Source organism: Suncus etruscus, chromosome 12 (genome assembly GCF_024139225.1).
Source record: "Suncus etruscus isolate mSunEtr1 chromosome 12, mSunEtr1.pri.cur, whole genome shotgun sequence".
Taxonomy (NCBI): Eukaryota; Metazoa; Chordata; class Mammalia; order Eulipotyphla; family Soricidae; genus Suncus; species Suncus etruscus.
In genome coordinates this window covers 725,533-750,300 of record NC_064859.1, presented here as the reverse complement: position 1 = coordinate 750,300, position 24,768 = coordinate 725,533, and the positions used below count along the sequence as shown (strand labels likewise).

General features: G+C 39.4%; 1 long non-coding RNA gene and 1 pseudogene across 1 annotated transcript in view; both read left to right on the top strand.

The window, feature by feature from the left end:
• Positions 1-24,768, top strand: part of LOC126024467 (uncharacterized) — a 431,184-nt gene that overhangs the window by 278,590 nt on the left and 127,826 nt on the right. The gene's annotated exons all lie outside the window — the stretch shown is intronic.
• On the top strand, positions 3,203-3,333 carry LOC126024946 (uncharacterized; annotated as a pseudogene).

Genomic DNA, 24,768 nt, shown 5'->3' with positions numbered 1-24,768 from the left:
ATTTACAGTTGGATAAGTAAAGGGAGAAATACGTGTGGGAGTCTGTGCATACCTTACCTCCTGAGTGTGGACGGGCTCTGGTTGCTGAAAGAATCCACCCTCTGTCCATTCTGATGACTCCACTTGAGATGCTGCCAAGCTTAGGAACTGCTCATAGCAGCAGAAGCACCTTGTTTTCCTGCAAAAGAGACCTCTAGTGTGTGACCCAGCTTCCTTTATACTCTGGACAAATGCAATCTGGACCTGGCAGAGGGAGGGCATAGTGAGGGTGACAATAGGGAACTCAGGCCTGTCAGTTCCAAAATTTCCCCTATCCTCTGATTGAAACAGGCTTAGTTACCTGGTCCCCAAGCCCTGTGCAAGTTGAGGTGAATCCTGCTGTTTGCAGAACAGTCTGAAAGGAAGTGAGGAAGGTACCCTTGCTGGAATGAAATGGGTGGGCTGTTTCTTCCCAGCAAGCATCTGGAGTCACTACAAAAGTGTTATCCCCAGCAAGAATCCTAACCCAAAGTGTTCATTCTATCTCTACAAAATGAAGGAAAGGAAAATGAAATAAAAGATAACAACCAGAAACTGAACAAAATGAAACAAAGAAATGTCCCCAAATTAAACCAGGAGGTTAGAAAAGGGGACCAGTTAGAATTAACCAAAATCCCATGTGAAGAAAACAGCTAGTGAAATGAGACTCAAGATTTAAGAGCTCCCTGCATATGAGCAAGGGTAATACACCAGGGTTCTGATAATTTCTGGGGAATAGCACTAGATAACCTGCTGGGAAAACTTAGTTGGTGCTGCCTTCACCTGGTATAGTTCTTTTCCTGAACTCATTACACAGGAAAAGTTCTTGTCATGGGAAGCCTGTCCTAGTGGTAAAGCAGATACTTATTAGTCCCTCACTTCAAGGATAGTCTTGCAGGGGACAGAGGACAAAGGAGTCTGGCAGACTGTAATGGTCTCTCTGTGGAGGGAAAAAGCAAAAGCCTGTGGTGAGGTTGCAACCTCAGTGCCAAATCACAATGTATAATTGGGCCTGATTTTTTCCATATGTATCAACAAAAACAGCGCCGCTTTCATGGGAGATGAAGGCAACCCCTTTGCTTGGTTAGATTTCCTTTTTGTGTCTAGTTCCCAAGTTTCTACCGGGTTCATCATTCTCTGTCTAAACCAAACCTAAAAAAAAAAAAAAAAAAAAGAAAACTCAGAAATTAGAGATATGGATAGACATATGGAGAAAATATCTTTCTGTTTTCCATGGCAGAGATACACTCTTTTGCTATTTTCTTCCCTTTTTATTAGCCAAATTATATTAAATTAGTCTAAGTTTGGATGGAATCACATTCTTGGCACAATCAGAGCAAACACTGCTTAATAGCAAAAGATAAGATTAATGCATATATTTTCTCTCTTTCTCCCCCCACCACAACATCCAGTGCTTGAACCCAGAGCTTCATGCATGTAAAGTTTTCTCAGTTCTTGAACTGTCTTTTAAACACACACTCCTTATTCATTCACTCAATACTGGGGCTCCCATAGCCAAATTATGCAGTCCGGATGTCTTAAACAACTAAAGTTTATTTTTCATAATTTTAAAGGTTGAAAGACCAAGGTGTCAGCAATTTTTTCTGGTCTTCTTTTTGCGTCCTCGATGGTCTCTATAAACTCCTGGCTTTCCTACTTAACAAAGCAAGCATTCCATTGTATCATGGCCCCACCTTTATGATCTTTTCGACCTTAATTACCTCTTTAAAGGTCCTGTCATTGAGTGCTGTCACAGTGGGGGTGGGGGGACAGGGTTACAACATATATTTTGAGGGAACACAATTCAGTCTATAGTCCTTTTATTTAAAGATTTCTAGGTACTAGGAACTAAAAGTATAGAAAGTAATAAAAGAAGAACAACCTGAAAAAGTAGAAAGCTGAGAATGTTACATGTACATAAAATAAATGAGCAGTGGTATTCAATGTATACACAAAGACATCAACAAAGAATATTTATTTTTGATGGGGAGTGAGAAAAAAAGATGGAGAAATACTTAGTAGAGTTGCTAAGTGAGTTAGTTTTGCGAGACTATGACATAGGCAGACAGACAGGGAAAAGAATAAAGAGCATAGAAATAAGCCAAGTCTGTCTTCTAGATTCAGAGAGTTTAAAAATTGCTTTCTCTAACAGCATAAATTTTATGCTTAGATATTATTTCTTTTCAGTGATTGCTTTCTACAAAGCAAGACAATCCTCCAAAACTACCATGGTTAGTGTCATTTTTCTGAGAGATATCATACAACCAGGACCTTAAACTGATTTACCCAAGAGAGGGGCACTGTATTCTATGAGCTAATAGATGGCAGAGAAAATTCCAGGCACAGTTTGATCTCCAAATAATGGTATCAAAGACACTGTTTCTTTTTGGTCCATTTCGCCTCTTCCTTCTGACTACTGAGCTCAACCAAATACTAGATTTTTTTCCTGGTTATCATGGCTGCTCTGGGAATTACACCTCCCTGTTTGCCTTTTCATACCCTATAGAAGAAAGAAAGAAAACATTAAAATCAAATGCTACTCAAAACATTTTATTGTAGCTATTTTACAACCTTGTGCTGTAACCTTATACCCTTGAAAAGGTTTATGTTGATTGCATCTTCATAATGATGATATGATAGAATGAAACATTGTTGGGCCTGTTGGGTACAGTGGATAAAAGTGCTTGCCTTAAGTGTAGCTTACTTCGGTTTGATCATCTGACACCATATGTAATCCCTAAAGTACTGCCAGAATTGACTTCTCCCTAAAGGTACAACAGTAAATTCTTATTGCCATCAGGTATGATCCCAAAATCAAAACTCAGAAACTAGAATAATACCTTGCTTCACTTTACTGCCAAATACCACATAAATGGCTTGAAACTAGCCAGAACAGGATCATTTGCAGTATGGGAATGGACACATACTTATATTAGGTTATGATATGTTGCAATATTGTCTAAACTTGATAAAGTGATATAAAATGTAAAAAAAAAGGCAATTTAAGCTTCAGGAATCAGTATTCTAAAATTGATGAACTGTGAATAAGACAAGAGAACTTGACATATTCTTCTAACGTTGTATGATTCAGCAAATAAATTACATCATTGACAATTGAGAAAAATTCTAATCTTAGGCCTTTGTTAATTTCCTAACATAAACAACAACAAAAATACCAAAATTCATATTTACCTGGCAGGGGAGATACCATGATCACAAAGGTGGTTTCCCCAGGGCAAGGCTTATCCATTGCACTCCAGATGTGCTGACCCCTGCGATTTCCCCAAATGTGGGAAACTCGACTGCATAATTAAAAAAAATACCAAAATTCAAATGAAATTTGCACAACAATGCAATTGCAACCATGAACTCTCTACAGATAGAATGAAGAGGCCAGTGAGATATTTCAGAGTGCTGGAGAGCCTATGTCACATGCAAGAGATCTCAAGTTTTGATCTCTGTTACTAATTGCCTCTCCTACTCCCAGCATCATAAGGTATGGCCCAATGGACCCATAGAATATAGTATTGCATCACCAGAGATTACCTAAAATTTCTGCCAAGATAAAATAAAATAGAAAATAACAAAAAACTCGGGCCCGGAGAGATAGCACAGTGGCAGCGTTTGCCTTGCAAGCAGCCAATCCAGGACCAAAGGTGGTTGGTTCGAATCCCGGTGTCCCAAATGGTCCCCCGTGCCTGCCAGGAGCTATTTCTGAGCAGACAGCCAGGAGTAACCCCTGAGCACCGCCGGGTGTGGCCCAAAAACCAAAAAAAAAAAAAAAAAAAAAAAACAAAAAACTAATCAGAGTATGGAGTTGAACATGAATTGGCTGTATAAACTTATACATACAACTCTGTGTATTAATTTTTGTCTATCATAACATATCACCTACTATATAACAAAAGTTTAAAGAAACATACATAAATATGGTCACCTAAGCATATATATGCATAGACAGTTTAATTCTTGAAAAACTCATAGTTGAACATTGATCAGTACCACTTTCCAGCTCTTCAGCTTTATCTGGCCAATCCACGCATTCATCCCTTTTTAAACAGGTACGGATAGTTTTCTGAACTACATATAGGTTTAGTTAGGAAAAGACAGGGAAAATGGATTTGCAGAACAAAAGTATATGCAACTGTAAAGTCTATCACTGACACCAGCAAATTAGAATATCAGTGTTTCTTTCTTAGTTTGAATAGATATCATGTTGACTAACACATGATATCCTGTGTTAGACAAAAGGTAACTCCAAGTATAAGAAATAGAATATTAGCACTTGGAGCTGAATAATTATTTTGTGTGGGGCTTTCTGATACATTAGAGAAAAACTATCAGTATTGCTGACCCTTATACATCAGACACCAGTGATATGACCCCTCTAGTCTGATAACTGAAAATGTCTCTTGAGGTGCAATATAGATATACTGCAATAGAGAGCCAGTTATCTCGTGATTTATAGCTACAAATCTGAAAAATTTTACTTTCTATTTTCCTGTCTCTGAGGTAAATCCATTTGTAATTGAATGATGAATTCACTGCTCAAAGGCCAGAGAAAAAGGTGCATTGCTGCAGGATGGAACCCTGGGTCCCAGAAAGGTGCATGTGAGGGAAACATTTTCAATTTAGGAAAGAAAGATATTCCACTGGGGATGGGAGCAGGCGCTCAGATATGAGCATCATTAGTATTGCAATTTTGAAAATGTTAACATAATTTTTATCCTAGAATTAAAATGATATGATGCTTTTGTTATAAAAATCTTTGAAAGGCCCTGGTTTCTTTAAAAAAAAAAACTTTTTTGGCTGTTAGAAGGAACTTGTCATTTAACATGTGCTTAGATTCCAGAATAATAAACCCATCAAACCATTGCAAAGAAGTATGTTCCAAAGAACTCAATAAAGACATTTCAGCAATTTTTAAATGGTCCAAAATCTGGAAAATGTCTTTATGTCTGAGTCTATTGAATTCTGTGTAAAATAAGCATACTCAAAGTTCTTCTCACTTCAAAACACTTTTTCTTATATATGTTTTCTTCAGTTTACAGTTGGTATTAATTTTTCCTTGAGTGATAAAAATTAAAGGAAAAATCTTGAGTGGAGCCTGCTGCTCCACTTCACTTTGTGGCCACACTCAACTCGTAATCAATGAACCCTAGCACAACATGCAGAAAACATCATAATACAGGTGCAACACTGGGGAAACAATGCAGACCAACAACATGCATAGAGAATAAAGATGGCAGTTCTGATGACCTGAAAAGTGCCAGCCACCTAGATGGCATCTCAGATAAGGAGTTCAGAGAAGAAATATGGAGGATGTTCATAGAACTCAAAGCATAGATCGACCTGAACAGAAGACAACTAAGAATCAAGAGGACATGAAAATAGAAATCAGAAAAATTTCAAACTGAAGTAACAGGACTGACAAGCATGGTAGACAAAATTAAAACTTCACTGGATAGAAAGCCTCTCCAACAGAGTAACAGCAGCTGAGAACAGACCAGTGAGCTAAAATATGAGGTGCATAACAACTCCATAAAACAAAAGAGAATGGAAAAGAGCCTTAAAAATCAGACAATGTAAAAAAATCCTCAAAGAATGTGAACAGATAAAAATAGAATTATTTGATAAACTCAACAGAAACAACATAAGAATCATTGGAGTCCCAGACACCCAGGAAGGAAATTCCCAGGAAGAATCAGCAGTCAAGGAAATCATTGCAAAGAAAATCCCAGAACTAAAGAGTACATACAACCAAATCCTGCATGCCCAAAGAGCATCAGCTAAGAAACAAACCTGAAGAAAGCACCCCAAGACACCACCTAGTCACAATGATGAATCCCACAAATAGGAATAGAATACTGAAAGCAGTAAGATCAAAAAAAGAAATTACATTCAAAGGAGTATCCTTAAGATTTACAGAAGACCTGTCACAAGAAATACTCAAGGCCAGAAGGCAGTGGTAGATATAGTGACAAAACTCAATGAAATGAATGCTTCGCCTATAATACTACACCCAGCTTGACTCACTTTCAGGTCTGAAGAAAGTATATGAAGCTATGTATAAAGTATATACATATAAATGTATATGTATATATTTTTATAATATTTATACATACCGTATTTGCCAGTGTATAAGATGACCTGGCGTATAAGACGAGCCCCTAATTTTGCAGTTAAAACATAGGTTTAGGCCTATATTCGCTGTATCAGACAGAATGTTCCTGTTCTGCATGTGCTGCATGTGTTTCTGTGCTCATGTACCACAGTGAGCCAATCACAACAAGCAAAGGTTCAAAGGTTATACTGTAATAGACTTCCTCTCTGACTCTGGCCAATCTGAGCAGGCTTTTTACAGTATAGATTTGGGTACAGAACATTGTCTAATTTGCATGCATCAAAAACCTGCTTGGATTGGCTGAGTTAGAGAGGTGGTCCGAGCAGCCTTGCAGTGACTGGTGCAGGATTGAGTTGGAAAATTTGTTTTGTGGCAATATTCAGACAATTTTCGTTTAGCGGCATATTAAAACATTTTTCGAGATATACTCGGTGTATGAGATGACCCCCGAGTTTCGGTTGACAATTTTTTGTTTCAAAAGTTGTCTTATATGCCAGAAAATACAGTATACATATAAAGTATATGAAGCTATGGATAAACAACAGCTCAAAAACTATACAGACTCAAAACCAGCCTTAAAAGAAGAAAAAAAGGTCATTTTATGACAAGACAGACCAACAGACACAACAAACTCCTATATAAAGATGACACTAAATACTATGAAAATTATCTCTCTCAAGATCAATGGACTAAATACACTAGTTAAGAGACACAGAGTGGCAAAATGAATCAAAAAGCTGAAACCCACATTCTGCTGCCTACAAAAAAACACATCTGTATGGTCAGAACAAACATAGCCTCAAAATCAAATGTTCAAGGACAATTATTGAGCAAATAACTCCCTAAAAAATCTGGAGTGGCCTATTAATATCAGATGACAAAAACTTTCGACTTAGAAAATTATAAGGAACAATGATGGACATTTCATAACAATCAAGGATATGTACAACAGAAAGAAATCACACTCTTAAATATATTTTCATCCAATGAGGGACCAGCAAAATATTTAATACAGTTGTTGACAAACCTGAAAGAAGACATCAATAGCAACACAATAATAGTGGGAGTCCTCAAAACCTCCCTGTCACCCCTTCATAGGTCAACCAGGCTGAAACCCAACAAGAATACACTAGCTCTGAAAAGATAAATGGAAAAAAGTGGACAAGTAGCTATATATAGGACTCTTCATTCGCAGAAAACTGGATACACATTCTTCTTCAATGAACATGGGTCATTCTACAGGATAGATCACACGTTGGCCCATAAAACATACCTCCATAAAATCTAAAGAATAGAAATTGCACTATCTTTTCACATCACAATGTCCTGAAATTAGAAGTGAACTATAAAGGGACACAGAAGAGAAACTTTAACACCTGGAAATTAAACAGCTCACTACTGAGCAACCAGTGGGTCAGATGAAATCAAAGAGAAAATCAAAATTTCTAGAAACAAATCAGAATGAAAACACAAATTATCAGAATTTGTGAGACACAGCAAAACTAGTACTAAGAGGAAAATTTATAGCTTTGCAAGCTCACATCAGGAGGAAAGAAGGGGCCTACATCAATAACTTACTGGCACAGCCTATACAATTAGAAAATAATCAACAAAAGGAACTGAAAATAAGGAAGCAGAAGGAAATAACAAAGCTAAGAGCAGAAATCAATGAAATGGAAATCCAAAAAACAATCCGAAAGATCAATGAAATCCAAAGTTGGTTCTTTGAAAAAATAAACAAGATTGATTTATCACTAGCAAAATTCACAAATAAAGGGAGAGATAGAAACTTAATAAACCAGATTAGAAATGAAAAGGGAGAGATCACTACAGATACTACAGAGATTCAAAGGTTAATCAGAGACTACTTTGGGAATCTATGCTACAAAAGATGGGAACCTGGAAGATATATATCAACTCTTGGACTCATAATCTTACATGGTTGAATCAGGATGATCTAGCATATCTAAACAGACCCATCAGTATTGAGGAAATTAAAGTGGTAATCAAAAGTCTTCCTTAAAACAAGAGTCCAGATCCAGATGGATTCACTAGGAATTTTTCAAACCTTTAAAGAGGAACTACTTTCAATCCTTTTCAGGTTCTTTCAAGAAATTGAAGAAACAGAAATACTCCCAAGTAGGTTGTTTTTTTTGGGGGGGGAGTCACATCCGGTAGCGCTCAGGGGTTACTCCTAGCTCCATGCATAGAAATCGCTCCTGGCAGGCTCCGGGACCACATGAAATGCCGGGATTCGAACCACTATCTCTTTGCATGCAAAGCAAATGCCCTACCTCCATGCTATCTCTTCGGTCCTCCCAAATAGTTTTTATGAAGCTAACATCACCCTAATACCAAAATCAGACAGAGGTGCTGCAAAAAAAGAGATCTGCAGAACAATGTCTTTGATGAACACAGATGCAAAAATCTTCAGCAAAATCTGACACATAGGAGATCCAAAGCCTCCTCAAGAAGGTCATACAACATGACCTAGTATATTTTATTCCAGGAATGCAAGATTAATTTTTGTGAATGTAGATGCATACTAGCTCTAGTTAAAATTTTTTTATTAATATTATTATTTAAACACCTTACAAACATGATTATAGTTGGGTTTCAGTCATGTAAAGAACACCCCCTTCACCAGTGCAACATTCCCATCACCAAAGTCCCAAATCTCCCTCCTCCCTACCCCACCCCCACCTGGAATCTAGGCAGGCTTTTTACTTCCCTCATTCATTCATATTTTAGAATATTTCTCAATGCATTTATTTCTCTAACTACACTCATCACTCTTTGTGGTGAGCTTCATGTAGTGAGCTGGAATTTCCAGTCCTCCTCTCTTTTGTCTCTGAAAAGTATTGCAAGAATGTATTTTATTTTCCTAAAACCCATAGATGAGTGAGACTATTCTGTGTCTATCTCTCTCCCTCTGGCTTATTTCACTCAGCATAATAGATTCCATGGACGTCCATGTATAGGAAAATTTCATGACTTCATCTCTCCTGATGGCTGCATAATATGCCATTGTGTATACCGTATGCATCACAATTTCTTTAGCCATTCATCTGTTGAAGGGCATCTTGGTTTCCAGAATCTGGCTATTGTAAATAGTGCTGCAATGTACATAGGTGTGAGGAAGGGGTTTTTGTGTTGCATTTTTGTGTTCCTGGGGTATATCCTTAGGAGTGGTATAGCTGGATCATATGGGAGCTCAATTTCCAGGTTTTGGAGGAATCTCCATATCGCTTTCCATAGAAGTTGGATTAGACGGCATTCCCACCAGCAGTGGATAAGAGTTCCTTTCTCTCCACATCCCCGCCAACACTGCTTGTTCTGATTCTTTGTGATGTGTGCAAATCTCTGTGTACCAAAGTGTACCTCATAGTTGTTTTGATTATGCAAGGATGATTTACCATACATAAATCAATCAACATAATACACTTTATCAATAATAGGAAAATAAAAACATATGATCATATTAATAGATGTGAAGGAAGTATTTGATAAGGTCCACTACCCATTTATGATTTAAAAAAAAAAAAACTCCCAACAAGATGAGAGTGGAAGGAAGGCCATCTACCAGAAACCAATGGCAAATATTATTCACAATGGGGATAAACTAAAAGCTTTTTCTCTAAAATCTGGTACTAAACAAGGCTGCCCCCTCTCACCACTCCTATTCAACATAGTACTGGAGGTACTTGTCATAGCAATTAGGCAAGAAAAAGATATAAAGGACATTCAGATAGAAAAGAAAGAAGTCAGCTCTCACTGTTTGCAGATGATATGATACTATATTTAGAAATATTAATGAATAATAAAAAGCTTCTAGAAACAGTAGATTTATATAGCAATGTGGCAGGCTACAAATTGTGGGGTGGCACAATAGTGCCACACAAACTCAAATATCTTAGAATCAACTTAACTAAAAATGTGAAGGACCTATACAAAGAAAACTATAAAACTCTGCTCCAAGAAATAAGAGAGGACACACAGAAATGGAAACGCATACCCTGCTCATGGATTGGCAGGATTAACATCATCAAAATGGCTATACTCCCCAAGGCATTATACAGATTTAATGCCATCCCTCTAAAGATACCCATGACATTCTTCAAAGAAGTGGATCAGACACTTTTGAAATTCATTTGGAACAATAAACACCCTCGAATAGCTAAAGCAATCATTGGGAAAAAAATATGGGAGGAATTACTTTCCCCAACTTTAAACTGTGCTACAAAGCAATAGTTAGGGGCCGGAGAGATAGCATGGAGGTAAGGCGTTTGCCTTTCATGCAGGAGGTCATCGGTTCGAATCCCGGCATCCCATATGATCCCCCGTGCCTGCCAGGAGCAATTTCTGAGCCTGGAGCCAGGAATAACCCCTGAGCACTGCCAGGTGTGACCCAAAAACCACAAAAAAAAAAAAAAGCAATAGTTATCAAAACAGCATGGTATTGGAATAAGGACAGGCCCTCAGATCAGTGGAATGGCTTGAATACTCAGAAAATGTTCCCCAGGCATACAATCACCTAATTTTTGATAAAGGAGCAGGAAATCCTAAATGGAGCAGGGAAAGCCTCTTCAACAAGTGGTGTTGGCACAATTGGATAGCCACTTGCAAAAAATTGAACTTAGACCCCCAGCTAACATCATGTATGAAGGTAAAATCCAAATGGATTAAAGACCTCGATATCAGCCCCCAAACCATAAGATATATAGAACAGCACATAGGCAAAACACTCCAGGACATTACAGGTATCTTCAAGGAGGAAACTGCACTCTCCAAGCAAGTGAAAGCAGAGATTAACAGATGGGAATATATTAAGCTGAGAAGCTTCTGCACCTCAAAGGAAATAGTGCCCAGGATACAAGAGCCACCCACTGAGTGGGAGAAACTATTCCCCCAATACCCATCAGATAAGGGGCTAATCTCCAAAATATACAAGGCACTGACAGAACTTTACAAGAAAAAAAACATCTAATCCCATCAAAAAATGGGGAGAAGAAATGAACAGACACTTCGACAAAGAAGAAATACAAATGGCCAAAAGACACATGAAAAAGTGCTCCACATCACTAATGATCAGGGAGTTGCAAATCAAAACAATGATGAGATACCACCTCACACCCCAGAGAATGGCACACATCACAAAGAATGAGAATAAACAGTGTTGGCGGGGATGTGGAGAGAAAGGAACTCTTATTCACTGCTGGTGGGAATGCCGTCTAGTTCAACCTTTATGGAAAGCAATATGGAGATTCCTCCAAAACCTGGAAATTGAGCTCCCATATGATCCAGCTATACCACTCCTAGGAATATACCCTAGGAACACAAAAATACAATACAAAAACCCCTTCCTTACATCTATATTCATTACAGCACTATTTACCATAGCAAGACTCTGGAAACAACCCAGATGCCCTTCAACGGACGAATGGCTAAAGAAACTGTGGTACATATACACAATGGAATATTATGCAGCTGTCAGGAGAGATGAAGTCATGACATTTTTCCTATACATGGATGTACATGGAATCTATTATGCTGAGTGAAATAAGTCAGAGAGAGAGAGAGAGAGAGAGAGAAAAATGCAGAATGGTCTCACTCATCTATGGGTTTTAAGAAAAATGAAAGACATTCTTGCAATAATAATATTCAGACACAAAAGAGAAAAGAGCTGGAAGTTCCAGCTCACCTCAGGAAGCTCACCACAAAGAGTGATGAGTTTAGTTAGAGAAATAACTACATTTTGAACTGTGTTAATAATGAGAATGTATGAGGAAAATGAAGAGCCTGTTTAGAGTACAGGCGGGGGTCGGGTGGGGAGGAGGGAGACTTGGGACATTGGTGATGGGAATGTTGCACTGGTGATGGGTGGTGTTCTTTACATGAGTGAAACCCAAACACAATCATGTATGTAATCAAGGTGTTTAAATAAATAATAAAAAAAAGAAAGAAAAAAATTGTGGGGTGGAAAGCTGGGAAAATATAAGGGGAATTGTGAAACGTGGACTTGAATATAAAAGAATGTGTTAATAATTCTTATGAGTAAAGTTGAGCTGAGAATAAAATCATCTAGCTGAAAATTATGTGTCCTTGCATACCATCTGAGTTAATGATGCCATCAGCTTTGTAACTACTATTTTTGCATGCGATCTGAGTTGATGATACAATGTATCTTGTAACTGCTATCTTCATATACCCTCCAGTTGCTGAAATGGTTGATTAATGTAAAGCTGTATTAACCATATTCTATTTCCCTCCTAAAGTTTGCCTTTAAAAACCCTGTTTCTGCCTTCAATAAGTTAAGCCTATTGTTAGACAATACTTCACTGCATGTGGTCTAAGTATTGGAGTTGCAGTCTTCCCTCCTCTTCCAAAGCTCCAGACTTAGCATATGAGGCTTTTTCTCACCCTTGTATTGGCCTTATCGGGGGGGGGGGTTCCCCCCCCCGCCAGAGTCTGACACAAAATTAGCATGTAAAAATCAATGGTCTTCTAAAACACAATGATAGAGAAAAAATGAACATTAAACAAAGAAGCCCATTCACAGTGCCACACAAACTCAAATACCTTGGACTCAATTTAACTAAAGAGATGAAGGACCTATACAAAGAAAACTACAAAACACTTCTTCAAGAAATAAAATAGGACAAGGAAATGGAGATACACACTCTGTTCATGGATTGGGAGAATTAACATTATTAAAAGGACAATACTTCTCAAAGCATTGTACAGATTTAATGTGATTCCTCTAAGGATGACCATGATATTCTACAAAGAATTGGCTCTAACACTCCTGAAATTTATTTGGAACAATAAACACCCACAAATAACTAAAGTAACCCTAAGGAAAAAGAAAATGGGAAGCATCACTTTCCCCAACTTTAAATTAGTCTTTAAAACAGCATGTATTGGAATAAAGACAGATCTTCAGATCAATGAAATAAACTTGAATTTTCACAGCATGTTTCCCAGACATACAATCAATTAATCTTTGATAAATCACAAGAAATGCAAAGTAGAGCGAGGAAAGCCTCTTCAACAAATGGTGCTAGGAGTACTGGTCAGCCACATGCAAAAAAAGCAAACTAAGAACTTCATCTATTATCATTCACAAAGGTCAAATCCAAGTGGATTAACAGACCCACAACCATAAGGTATATAGAAGAATATGTGCCTAAACCCCTGCATACATTGAAAGTAAAAGCATCTTCAAGGAGGAAACACCACTGTCCAATAAAGTGGAAGCATAGATAATCAAATGGGACTATATTAAGCAGAGAAGCTTCTGCACCTCAAAGTAAACAGTAAGAACAACAAAAAGGTCACTCATAGAATGGGAGAAACTATTCACCCTATGCCAATCAGAAAAGGGGCTAATATCCAAGATATACAAGGTACTGACAGAACTTAACAAAAGAAAACATCTAACCCCATCAAAAAATGGGGAGAAAAATGAACAAACACTATCTCAAAAAAGAAATACAAATGGCCAAAAGATACATGAAAAAATGCTCCACATCACATATCATCAGAGAGATGCAAGTTAAAATTACAATGAGGTACCATCTCACACCACAGAGACTGGCACACATCATAAAAATAATAATTAGTGATATCAGGGATGTAGGGGTAAAAGGAACTCTTATTCACTGCTGTTGTGAATGCCATCTTTTCCAGTCTTTATGGAAAACAATATGGAAATTCCTCAAAAAACTGGAAATGGGGCTCCCATATGATCCAGTTATACCACTCCTAGGGATATACCTAGGAGTTTCATTGAAACCTACTATGTGCTGGACAGTATGCTTACTACTTTTTGTTCTTCATTTTAAGCTTACATTCCTTTGCTAAATGCCATCAGTTTTCTTTTATAGAGGAGATAAAAACAACAAAACTTAGACTCAAGGATGTCGATTCACTTGCTCAAAGTCACAGATTTTACATATTAGATTTAAACTTAGGGCTTTGTTTCTTGTCCTCTCTCCACTCTTCCTTTTACTCAAGTTTCCCTTGGTTCAAAGGCTTTATCAGCATTTGTACATCAGAATAGACTTAGGTCATGTTGTAGATTCTTGTGGAAGCTTGATGCACAAGTTTTGCAAAGCAAATCCTCAAATGTCTGAGAGCAGAAACTGCTTGAATACCAAACCAATCTGAGGGAAGACTCCAGAGAGGACGGGAAGGGAAGACCAGCTGGACAGACAGATTTCTGAGTGTCTTTTTGAGAAATTTAAAAATCACTAACCTTCTACATGTCAAAAAAATTTTTTTGTCAGCACATGCAAGAATGTCCTGCTTAGAAGAATAAACCCAAATTAGTAGATGGGTGAATTCACAGACACCCAGATGTTGGTATTGCAAAAGTGCCTGTTGACAGACTCCATAGGATCCAATACCCTGCTCTTTCTTGCCACCCCATTTCCTTCCTCACCCCCATCTCCACCTTGACCTGGGAGTAAAGTTGAATTAAATTCTTTTCTTAGGAATCGGCACCAAAAATCTTTTGCTCCTGAAAATGACAGCCCTGTCTCTGCTTCTTTTCTCTCTCAGCTTCTCCTCTTTTGCCCTACTAAGGTAGAAGTCCCTTCCTCTGTACCAGGAAAGATTGACTTAAGGACAAAACCGGAGTTCTCCTAAGTCAAACAGCAAAATGTATCAGTTCATAATAAGACTCACATAGGAGCACCTGTCTCTTAGCAATTATAGAATTCTCATCGTACACCTCATATAATTATGACTCATATATAATGCAATTTGCTTTAAGAAAACAACAAATAAAGGATAAATCTCCAATTGATGTCACAATTTACTCTCTTTTCATTTATTGTCTTTTGTCTTTTATTTTTATCTTCTATGCTAGAGATCCTAAAGACATCTATAATTAAACTTCTCCTGTGTAGTAATATTTCATGACTTCATCTCTCTTGATGGCTGCAAAATATTCCATTGTGTACATGTACCACAGTTTCTTTAGATATTCATTTGTTGAGGGCACCTGGGTTGTTTCCAATTCTGGCTAGAGTAAACAGCACTACAATGAATATAATTGGCAGAAGGTATTTTTGTATGGTGTTTTTGTGTTCCGAGGGTATATCCCTAGGAGTGGATCATATGGGAGCTCAAGTTTCAGTTTTCTGAGGAATCTCCATATTGTTTTCCATAACAGCTGGACTAGATGACATTTCCAACAGCAGTGAATGAGAGTTCCTTTCTCTTCACATCCCTGCCAGCACTAATTGTTCTTATTGTGTGTGTGCCAGCCTCTGTGGTGTGAGATGGTATCTCATAGTTGTTTTGATTTGCATCTCCCTGATGATTAGTGATGTGGAACATTTTTTCATGTGTCTTTTGGCTATTTGCATTTCTTTATTTTCCCTCATTCTTTTTTATACTTTTATTGAGCACCATGATTACAAACATGTTTGTAGTTGGGTTTTAGTCATAAGACTCCCCCCCCTTCACCAGTGCAACATTCCCACCACCAATGTCTTCCATCTCTCTCCTCACACCCTCTGCCTGTATGCGAGATATATTTTATTTCTCTCACTCATTACCATTGTCATGTTAGTTGTTAGTTATTTTTCTAACTGTACTCACCACTCTTTGTGGTGAGCTTCATATCACGAGCTGGTCCTTGCAGCTGAAATATGTCACAGGGAGAGAGAGAGACACAGAGTAGTTTCCCTCATCTATGTGTTTTAAGAAAAATAAAAGACATTATTGTAATAATACACAGAGTATGTCTTACCACAAAGAGTGATGAGTAGAGATAAATAACTACATTAACACTATCATGACAATGGTAGTGAGTGAGAGAAATAAAATGCACCTCTCTTAAAGAGAAGTAGGGGGTAGGGGAGTAGGGAAATGGGGGCATTGTAGTGGGAAGGTTGCACTGGTGAAGGGGGGTGTTTTTTTTAAGACTGAAACCCAACTACAAACATGTTTGTAATCATGGTGCTTATGGGGCTGGAGAGATAGCATGGAGGTAAGGCGTTTGCCTTTCATGCAGAAGGTCATTGGTTCAAATCCCAGCATCCCATATGGTCCACTGAGCCTGTCAGGAGCAATTTCTGAGTGTGAAGCCAGGAGTGACCCCTGAGCGCTGCTGGGTGTGACCCCCCCAAAAAAAAGATATTATTTAAAAAATAAACTTCCTTTGTGAATCACCTCCATTTGATCTTCTGGATTTAACTAAGCAAAATTCAGTACCCCTGCTATCAAGTATCCCCTTTTCATTCCTATCACTTCAGTTTAGTCCCCAGATCAGCAAATTGTTCTTTTTTTTAAGGAAACATATAGTAACTATTTTAGCTTTTGGGAAATCATAATGACATTGTTGCAGCTTTTCAACTCTGCCCTTGTTACATGAAACATGTACAGATTTTAGGTGAATGGCAGACAGGACAATACTCAATAAAATTTTATTTATAAAATAAGACATCCGGGGCTGGAGCAGTGGCACAGCGGCAGGGTATTTGCCTTGCATGTGCTGACCTAGGATGAACTGAGGTTCAATCCCCTGCCGCCCTATATGGTCCCCCAAGCCAGAAGCGATTTCTGAGTGCACAGCCAGGAGTAACTAACCCCTGAGCGTCACTGGGTGTGCCCCAAAAACCAAAATTAAAAAAAGACATCCAATCTAGTCTATCATATGAGACATAAGTCACTACCTTATTATCTCTCACTTAAATTATATGTATATTATAATATATAATATAAGGGACTATATGTATATATAGTATGATACAGGATTATAAATAATTCTAAATAGTCCACAAGGAACTATTAGAAACAGTAAATTACTAGCTACGAATCAATATTCAAATTATGCTAGGTTTTCATATGGAAATAAGGGAGCAAACAAATAAGAAATTAAGAAAACAACTTCATCTACAATTGCACAATTAATAATCTGAATAAATCTTAAAATGGTGGCAAAAGGGTTACTAATGAAAAAATACTAACATACTGTTAACCACATAGAACAAAACAGTAAGAGAAAGGCATTCTATGTACGTAAGTGGGAAGAAAAGTGATTAATATACACATTATGAAAGACTTATATGGCCCTGTTTAACTATTTTTTTTCCTGTAGCACTGGAATCAAACCACTGAGTGCATCACTGGAAGTCTATTTTTGTTTTAAGTTTTGTGTTGTGGGGTATACATAGCAGTGCTCAGGTATTATTCCTAAGTTTCTGGTCAGACTCATTCCTGGCAGCCTCTGGTGCCCAGATGGGTGCGGGGAATCAAATCCAGGTCAACCTTATGCAAGACCTGCTATATTATTGCTCTAGTCCTGGAAGCCAATATCTTGGAGTGTTTTGCTTAGGGTTTCCGAATGTATTTGTATTACAGATTTAGCATACAAGTCTTCAGCCACCTTGAGTTATATAACTGGTTAGATTGTACACCATTTGCTTTTATTTTTGTATGTATTTATTATTTTAACATCATTTAATTTTCTTTTCTCCATTTTGTGCTATTGATATATCACAAATGATCTCTTCCTTGATGTGAGATCTTAATTCTGGACTCTCAGTTCAATTCCATTGATCTGTATGTACGTTTTTCCTTTGTTTTTGGGGTCATATCCATCTATGCTCAGGGGTTAGTACAAGAATTACTACTGGTAATGATCAAAGGACCAAAGGTAATGCTAGGGATCAAACCTGTGTTGGTCACTTGTCAGAAAAGTGTTGTATCCTGGTTGTATATTTTTATACATCAAATGCCATGCCCTATTTTATCCAATATAGTATTGCTTTGTTTATGTAATTGATTTTATTACAATATGAATAGTACAGTTTGAAGCTGGGTATAATAATATCATTTTTTGGGGCCGGAGAAATAGCATGAAGGTAAGGCCTTTACCTCACATGCAGAAGGTCGGTGGTTCAAATCCCGGCATCCCATATGGTCCACCGAGCCTGCCAGGAATGATTTCTGGAGCCAGGAGCAACCCCTGAGCGCTGCTGGGTGTGACCCAAAAACCCAAAAAAAAAAAAAAAAAAAAAAAAAAAAAAACCATTTGTTTTGTCTCTAGACAGCTTTGGCTATTTAAGATTTTTCATAACTCTTTATAAACTTCAGTGCTGCTTGTTGTATTTCCTTGACCTTTGGTAGAATCTATATAATGCTTTAGGTGGAATAGTTATTTTTATAGTGCCAAACTATTTAATATATAAACATGAAAAATCTTCCCACCCCCTTTACTTCAACAGTGTCATGCTTTTTGAATGAAGTCTTTTATCTCCTTTGTTAAGTTTATTCGTATGTACTTGGTTTTCCTTAGATATGAATGTAAATGAAATTTTGTTTCTTTCATTTCTACTTCATAGTTTACATGTAGAAATGAATCAGTCGGCAGACACTTGGGGGCCTCCCCAGGCATCCCCTGACGGCTTGCCTCGGCTGAGGCGTGTCTCGCTGGGGCTGTGAGTTTTCTGTTGGAGTTGTGGATTGTGCTGGTTTCTTTGCTTGGCAGACACTTGGGGGCCTCCCCAGGCATCCCCTGACGGCTTGCCTCGGCTGAGGCGTGTCTCGCTGGGGCTGTGAGTTTTCTGTTGGAGTTGTGGATTGTGCTGGTTTCTTTGCTTGGCAGACACTTGGGGGCCTCCCCAGGCATCCCCTGACGGCTTGCCTCGGCTGAGGCGTGTCTCGCTGGGGCTGTGAGTTTTCTGTTGGAGTTGTGGATTGTGCTGGTTTCTTTGCTTGGCAGACACTTGGGGGCCTCCCCAGGCATCCCCTGACGGCTTGCCTCGGCTGAGGCGTGTCTCGCTGGGGCTGTGAGTTTTCTGTTGGAGTTGTGGATTGTGCTGGTTTCTTTGCTTGGCAGACACTTGGGGGCCTCCCCAGGCATCCCCTGACGGCTTGCCTCGGCTGAGGCGTGTCTCGCTGGGGCTGTGAGTTTTCTGTTGGAGTTGTGGATTGTGCTGGTTTCTTTGCTTGGCAGACACTTGGGGGCCTCCCCAGGCATCCCCTTACGGCTTGCCTCGGCTGAGGCGTGTCTCGCTGGGGCTGTGAGTTTTCTGTTGGAGTTGTGGATTGTGCTGGTTTCTTTGCTTGGCAGACACTTGGGGGCCTCCCCAGGCATCCCCTGACGGCTTGCCTCGGCTGAGGCGTGTCTCGCTGGGGCTGTGAGTTTTCTGTTGGAGTTGTGGATTGTGCTGGTTTCTTTGCTTGGCAGACACTTGGGGGCCTCCCCAGGCATCCCCTGACGGCTTGCCTCGGCTGAGGCGTGTCTCGCTGGGGCTGTGAGTTTTCTGTTGGAGTTGTGGATTGTGCTGGTTTCTTTGCTTGGCAGACACTTGGGGGCCTCCCCAGGCATCCCCTGACGGCTTGCCTCGGCTGAGGTGAGTGTTTGGGGGCCGGAGTTGCAGATCAGGCTGACTGCTGGACCCCTAGGCCCGGCAGACATTTTGGGACCTCCCCCAGCCTGCATCAACCTGGGAACTTTGACCTGATTCAGCATTAATCTCTTCAAGGCGTGTCTCGCTGGGGCTGTGAGTTTTCTGTTGGAGTTGTGGATTGTGCTGGTTTCTTTGCTTGGCAGACACTTGGGGGCCTCCCCAGGCATCCCCTGACGGCTTGCCTCGGCTGAGGTGAGTGTTTGGGGGCCGGAGTTGCAGATCAGGCTGACTGCTGGACCCCTAGGCCCGGCAGACATTTTGGGACCTCCCCCAGCCTGCATCAACCTGGGAACTTTGACCTGATTCAGCATTAATCTCTTCAAGGCGTGTCTCGCTGGGGCTGTGAGTTTTCTGTTGGAGTTGTGGATTGTGCTGGTTTCTTTGCTTGGCAGACACTTGGGGGCCTCCCCAGGCATCCCCTGACGGCTTGCCTCGGCTGAGGTGAGTGTTTGGGGGCCGGAGTTGCAGATCAGGCTGACTGCTGGACCCCTAGGCCCGGCAGACATTTTGGGACCTCCCCCAGCCTGCATCAACCTGGGAACTTTGACCTGATTCAGCATTAATCTCTTCAAGGCGTGTCTCGCTGGGGCTGTGAGTTTTCTGTTGGAGTTGTGGATTGTGCTGGTTTCTTTGCTTGGCAGACACTTGGGGGCCTCCCCAGGCATCCCCTGACGGCTTGCCTCGGCTGAGGTGAGTGTTTGGGGGCCGGAGTTGCAGATCAGGCTGACTGCTGGACCCCTAGGCCCGGCAGACATTTTGGGACCTCCCCCAGCCTGCATCAACCTGGGAACTTTGACCTGATTCAGCATTAATCTCTTCAAGGCGTGTCTCGCTGGGGCTGTGAGTTTTCTGTTGGAGTTGTGGATTGTGCTGGTTTCTTTGCTTGGCAGACACTTGGGGGCCTCCCCAGGCATCCCCTGACGGCTTGCCTCGGCTGAGGTGAGTGTTTGGGGGCCGGAGCGCGGCCGCTCCGCTGCGCTTCGCGGCCGCGCACTCCACCTCGCCAATGAGTACCACCACAACACGTAGAAAAACCCACAGCGTAAGCGAGACAATGGGGAGACTACGCAGACCAACTTCAACCATAGAGAATGAAGATGGAAACTCTGATGACCCAACAACGACCAACTACCTAAGCAGTCTTTCAGAAATGGAGTTTAGAGACGAAATATGGAGGTTGCTATCAGATATCAAAGAAAGTATAAATCAGAGCACTAATAAAAATCAAGAGAATATGAAGACAGAAATCAGAAAACTCCAAACTGAAATATCAGATCAGATAACAGGTCTGAAAAACTCAATAGACGAATTGAAGAACATAATGGATGAGTTTTCCAACAGGTTAACAGCAGCTGAGGATAGAATTAGTGCTTTAGAAGATGAGATGCATAACAACTTTACACAGCAGAAGAGATTAGAAAAAAACCTCAAATCAAATGATCAGACAATGGAAAATTTACTCAAAGAATATGAGAAGATGAAAATAGAAGTCTTTGATAAGCTCAACAGAAACAACTTCAGAATCATTGGAGTTCCAGAGACCCAAGAAGAAAATCTTCAGGAAGAATCAATGGTTAAGAACATCATCACAGAGAAACTACCAGAGCTAAAGAAAACATGTGACCAAATCCTGCATGCCCGAAGAGTACCAGCTAAAAAAGACCCCAGTAGAAACACCCCAAGACACATCCTAGTCACCATGATGAAACCCACCGATAGAGATAGAATACTGCAAGCAGCAAGATCGAAAAGGGAAATTACATTCCACGGAGCATCCTTGAAATTTACAGCAGACCTGTCACCAGAAACACTCAAGGCCAGAAGGCAGTGGTGGGACGTAGTGGCAAAACTCAATGAAATAAATGCTTCGCCAAGAATATTGCACCCAGCAAAACTAAGTTTCAGGTTTGACGGATGTATACACGGCTTCACAGATAAACAACAGCTCAAAATCTTTGCAGACTCAAAACCAGCCTTAAAAGAAAAACTGAAAGATCTACTCTAAAAACAAGACAGAACAAAAAACACACCAAACTTCTACACAAAGATGGCAATAAATCCCATGACAATTATTTCTCTCAATGTCAATGGACTAAATGCACCAGTTAAGAGGCACAGAGTGGCGAAATGGATCAAAAAACTGAAGCCAACCTTCTGCTGTCTACAAGAAACACACCTGAATAGTCAGAATAAACATAGACTCAAAATCAAAGGCTGGAGGAAAATCATTCAAGCAAACAACACCCTTAAAAAAGCGGGGGTGGCCATACTAATATCAGATGACACAAACTTTATACTCAGAAAAATTGTAAGGGACAAAGATGGATATTATGTACTAATCAAGGGATTTGTACAGCAAGAAGAAATCACTCTCCTAAACATATACGCACCGAATGAGGGTCCAGCAAAGTATTTAATACAATTGTTGACAAATCTGAAGAAGGATATCAATAATAACACAATAATTGTGGGAGACCTCAACACAGGCTTGTCAACACTTGATAGGTCAACCAAATGGAAACCCAACAAAAATATACTAGACCTGCAAAAAGAAATGGATGAAAGAGGCCTAGTAGATATATATAGGGCACTCTATCCTCAGAAACCTGGATACACATTCTTTTCCAATGTACATGGATCATTCTCCAGGATAGATCATGTGCTGGCACATAAAACATACCTCCATAAAATAAAAAAGATAGACATTTTGCAGGCTGCCTTTGCTGACCACAAGGCTCTGAAGTTAGATGTGAACTGCAAAGGGACACAGAAGAAAAAATTTAACACCTGGAAGTTAAACAGCCTCATACTCAATAACCAGTGGGTCCGAGATGAAATCAAGGAGGAAATCAAAAGGTTCCTGGAAACAAATGACAATAAAGACACAAACTATCAGAACTTATGGGACACAGCAAAAGCAGTACTGAGAGGAAAATTTATAGCTTTGCAAGCACACATCAGGAAGGAAGAAGGAGCTTACCTGAGTAGCTTAATGACACAGCTAATAGAACTAGAAAGTGCTCAACAAAAGGACCCAAAAATAGGGAGACAGAAGGAAATAACAAAGCTGAGAGCAGAAATCAACGAAGTGGAAACCCAAAAAACAATCCGAAAGATCAACGAAAGCAGAAGTTGGTTCTTTGAAAAAATAAACAAGATTGATAGACCATTGGCAAAACTCACAAAGCAAAAGAAAGAGAGAAACTTGATAACGCGTATTAGAAATGAGAAGGGGGAGATCACTACAGATACTGCAGAGATTCAAAGGGTATTCAGAGAATACTTTGAGAAACTCTATGCCACTAAATATGAGAACCTGGAAGAAATGGATAAATTTCTGAACTCATATAACCTTCCACGGTTGAATAAAGAAGAGGTAGCATATCTAAACACCCCCATCACTATTGAGGAAATTAAAACTGTAATCAAAAATTTACCCAAAAACAAAAGCCCAGGCCCTGATGGATTCACGAATGAATTCTTTCAAACCTTTCAAGAGGAACTACTACCAATTCTGGCCAGGCTCTTTTATGAAATCGAAAAAACAGGAATACTTCCAAATAGCTTTTATGAAGCCAACATCACCTTAATACCAAAACCTGATAGAGATGCTGCCAAAAAAGAAAATTACAGACCAATATCCCTGATGAACACAGATGCAAAGATCCTCAACAAAATCCTGGCGAACAGGATCCAGTGCCTCATCAAGAAGATCATTCACTTTGATCAAGTAGGTTTCATCCCAGGAATGCAAGGATGGTTTAACATCCGTAAATCTATTAATATAATACACAACATAAACAACAACAAAAATAAAAATCACATGGTCATATCAATAGATGCAGAAAAAGCATTTGATAAGGTTCAACACCCATTCTTGATTAAAACTCTCAGCAAGATAGGAATAAAAGGAACCTTTCTCAATATAGTCAAAGCCATCTACCAGAAGCCAGTGGCAAATATTATCCTCAATGGAGAAAAACTAAAATCCTTTCCTCTAAATTCTGGTACAAGACAAGGCTGTCCTCTCTCACCACTCCTATTCAACATAGCACTGGAAGTACTTGCTATAGCGATTAGGCAAGAAAAAGATATCAAGGGAATTCAGATAGGAAAGGAAGAAGTCAAGCTCTCACTGTTTGCAGATGACATGATACTCTACTTAGAAAACCCTAAAGACTCTACCAAAAAGCTTCTAGAAATAATAGATTTGTATAGCAAAGTGGCAGGATACAAAATTAACACACAAAAATCAATGGCCTTTTTATACACGAATAATGATAGGGAAGAAATGGACATTAAGAGAACAATCCCATTCACATTAGTTCCACACAAACTCAAATATCTTGGAGTCAACCTGACTAAAGATGTGAAGGATCTATACAAAGAAAACTACAAAACACTGCTCCAAGAAATAAGAGAGGACACGCGGAAATGGAAACACATACCATGCTCATGGATTGGCAGGATCAACATCATTAAAATGGCAATACTTCCAAAAGCATTGTACAGATTTAACGCGATTCCTCTAAAGATACCCATGACATTTTTCAAAGAAGTGGATCAAATACTTCTGAAATTCATCTGGAACAACAAACAACCTCGAATAGCTAAAGCACTCCTTGGGAAAAGGAATATGGGAGGCATTACTTTCCCCAATTTTAAGTTGTATTACAAAGCAACAGTTATAAAAACAGCATGGTATTGGAATAAAAACAGACCCTCAGATCAGTGGAATAGGCTTGAGTACTCAGAGAAGGTTCCTCAGACATATAACCACCTTGTTTTTGATAAAGGAGCAAAAAATCCTAAATGGAGCAGGGAAAGCCTATTCAACAAGTGGTGTTGGCACAACTGGTTAACCACTTGCAAAAAAGCGAACTCAGACCCCCAGCTAACACCATATACAAAGGTAAAATCCAAATGGATTAAAGACCTTGATATCAGAACTGAAACTATAAGGTATATAGAACAACATGTAGGTGAAACACTCCAGGACATTGAGACTAAAGGCATCTTTAAGGAGGAGACAGCACTTTCCAAGCAAGTGGAAGCAGAGATAAACAGATGGGACTATATTAAGCTGAAAAGCTTCTGCATCTCAAAGGAAATAGCGCCCAGAATACAAAGGCCACCCACTGAGTGGGAGAAATTATTCACCCAATACACATCAGATAAAGGGCTAATATCCAAAATTTA